Raw genomic sequence first — 3308 nt, forward strand, 5'->3', positions numbered from 1 at the left:
AAAGGCAAGAGGATGTATGTTTTACATAAGGTCATAAAACTACATAATCAGTTGTAATATTCTAAAATATTTTCTTATGTGGCACACAGAAAAAATTGAATAGCAACGTTGATATAAATTATCTAAAGTTCATTTCTATTTAGCCATACATAATATCAGTAGGGTCATTGGTATAGATACTTTTGTATATAAGCTTTGATCTGCAGTTTATTTTCTGCCCATTATGTCCCTTTTATATGGATCATTATTACACTGGTTAATGATCAGTGCTATTATTATTTATTTGTAGTGCACAGACACATTCAGTGATGCTATAAACATTGGTGCAATATACAACATTTATTAGAGGCAATAACAGACCAGATAAATGGGTAGTGGGCACTCAGAAGGTTGGTGAGCAAATATTACTAAATTAAAATAAAAAATCAATTACATGAATATTTTTACCCCAATCTAGGCCAAAGCTTACATAAATGCCATATATGCCAGTATCTGTATGCTACTGTGATATGGTGACACACTGGTATTATATTACAGACCCAGAACGGTACATATTCAGGATCTCCTACAGTTTTTTTTGTATCACTAAAAGTACACATGTTGGTAGGCCAGTTAAGCTATTATAAAAACAAAGAGCAGAACAATTTTAGAGTGCATACTTTATACAGTATGCATTGTGGCACCTGGGCCTTAGGTTAGACAAGTATGTTCTCTTATGATACTTTAAGTATATATTGCTAAAGAGTTTTGCTAATTTATGGTATATGGCTCCCATGTTTACATCAGCCCCAGCAACATGTGCTCTGCAAGCAGTTTTTGACTGATTTGACAATGCTGATACTTCAAAAGGGGTGGGTCAAATAAGAGCAGATAGCTGATATGTAAATGCAGTGAGGTCTTTATAAATGAGTTGCACCCAGAGGCAAGTGTGTCTGTTCCCTGAGATCCTGTCTGATTCTGAAGAGCACTGAAGCACAGGATACCATCACCCACCCCATAAAAGGTAAGGGCATGCACCCCAGGGAATGATGGGATATTATTGCTACTGGCTATGTGGTATTGCAGTCATTATGAAGAAACTTTTAGTCTGTTAGCTTCATCATTGAGTCAAAATGTAAATAATAGCACAGTACCAGAGGGTTATGTTGTGTCATTTAAATGTCTCATGATATTTAACTCACATGCCATGTTTGTTATACACACAGAAGGCTAGAGAGAGCAGGAACCTAGTGCATCAAACAAGAAATGTCAGATACATTGTCTTTAAATTTAGAGCTGACCTCATTTCTGTGCTTCATTTTTATATAGTTGGCCCACTGGCCCGGGATCTATGGTAAGGAAGCATTCAGCACACACAAGTAGTACATTTATAATATAAGACTATACTTAGAGGGTCATTAAAACAAGAGTAGAGATGGCTAGGAACCTAATAACTTTTTTGATGTTTTTTTTTTGTTTGTTTAAAGTTTACTTCTTGACATTTATTTAATCTTTTCTGTTTTCTTCAATTACAATAAAACAAGCTCAGTATGTCTAACAATTGCAAATAAGAAAGCAAACTAGTAAAATAAGTTTGTTTCCTTATATAACAAAATGCTACATTTTTAGAAACAGATAAAGCACAAACTTAATATTTTACACAAAATAATCCTAACTATTAAACATGCAAATACATTTTACATCACAAATGATGCAGGAACCTTGTTCTTATTGAAGTTACTGGCATTCCAAATTAATGTTAATAAAAATGTTATGTCTTAAAAAAAAATAATAATAATTTTGAAAATCCTATTGAAAAGTTTATCAAATGATTAATGTACAAAACTCCACATAGACTTTAATGGGGATTTTCTGTGAAAAATCTTTAGATAATGTTTTTTTTTTACCACTTATTTATATTTAACACTTTTGTGGTATTGGTGAGCTGGAAATGGGGTAACATAGGCAATAACTCTTGTGTAGCTTTCACTACAAATGAAATAATATTTTTGGCTGGGATGTATCATGGGCAATTGTTTTCCATAGGAAAAAATAATAAAAACTGTTGGAATATATTTTACAAGTGAATATGTAGATATGTTTCCTTTAATGTAATGTTGTGAGCAGGATGGTTATATCTGGTATAAGTCCTAACTTTTCTCTCTCTTTTTTTATCTAAAGGTTTTTTGCTGGACATTGAATTAACAGATGATGATAATCTGCTGTTTTGGGGTCTGTGTGTTGGATATCATCATATACTGTAAGTTTGTTATGCGCCACTACAGTATAGATGATGTACTATACCAGACCTCATGCACACCTGAGAGCGCAGGACCATCACTTGATCCAAGATAACAAAGGGCTGACACAAGACGTAGTCACTATTTAGCTTTGTCTCTAATTATGTTTTAAGCTTTTAGATAATTTAGTGTTAATGTATTACAGTTTCTATAGCCAGGCAAATGATTAACATATCTAATTGCTATATTTATTTGTTTAGCTAAGGAAGTATATGATAGCAAGTTATATCCCCCTCTACATTGTTTGATTTTAGGAAGTCTTATGAAGTTATAAAACTATTTTTAAAATAATTATTCAGTAACCATAATGAAACACGTATTTGTATTTATTTATTTATTTATTTTTAGAAATGTGAAGCACTGTACCCTATTACTTTGATTTTATTTTTATTTATTTTTAAATTTGCATCAAATGAAAAAAAAAATAATCAGATGTTTTTATTTCTAATAGTCTATCATTTATTTTGGAACTCAGTCTATTTAAGCAGTTTGCAGGCCAGTTAATTCAGTACTGAATGTGCTGTAAATGAACATTATTCTAAATGTCAGCCAGCCAGGGTCAGAGCTGTGAGTAAAACACAGGGATAAGATCATTACTATGGCACTTACTCATCAGTCATTGTCATTTCTGGGAGTGGCAATAAAACCGTTACCATTACTGAGTTTAGTAATGGTAATGGTTCTTTTTGCTGCGCCCACTCTCATCTCTACGACAAAAGCCAGTTGTGCCTGAAGAAAATGTACCAGATATGTTTTTGCTGCATACAATGATTTGTACTTGTAATAAATAAACTATTTCCATTGCTACGTCTAAAGCTTTTATTTTTATACTTAGCTCTAATACTGCATGGTGACATGGGGCAATATAGCTAACCCTTGGCTGCCAGAGAGGGCTGGAATTGGGCAATATATTAATATATATAAAATCTTGACTATAAAGGAAGTGTAAACATTACACACCAAGTTTTATAAAACTCCTAGCACACTTTCACTGTATTTCCACATGATCACAAATAACAGATTATACTT

At 32.6% G+C, this 3308-nt stretch overlaps 1 long non-coding RNA gene across 1 annotated transcript; it reads left to right on the forward strand.

The window, feature by feature from the left end:
- Positions 1-939: 939 nt before the first annotated feature.
- Positions 940-3086, forward strand: LOC128651569 (uncharacterized). Its single transcript, XR_008401123.1, has 2 exons — positions 940-1003; positions 2161-3086. It is a non-coding gene; the product is annotated as an uncharacterized LOC128651569 (long non-coding RNA).
- Positions 3087-3308: the final 222 nt, after the last annotated feature.

The sequence above is a fragment of the Bombina bombina genome, chromosome 3 (assembly GCF_027579735.1).
Source record: "Bombina bombina isolate aBomBom1 chromosome 3, aBomBom1.pri, whole genome shotgun sequence".
NCBI classification, from domain to species: Eukaryota; Metazoa; Chordata; class Amphibia; order Anura; family Bombinatoridae; genus Bombina; species Bombina bombina.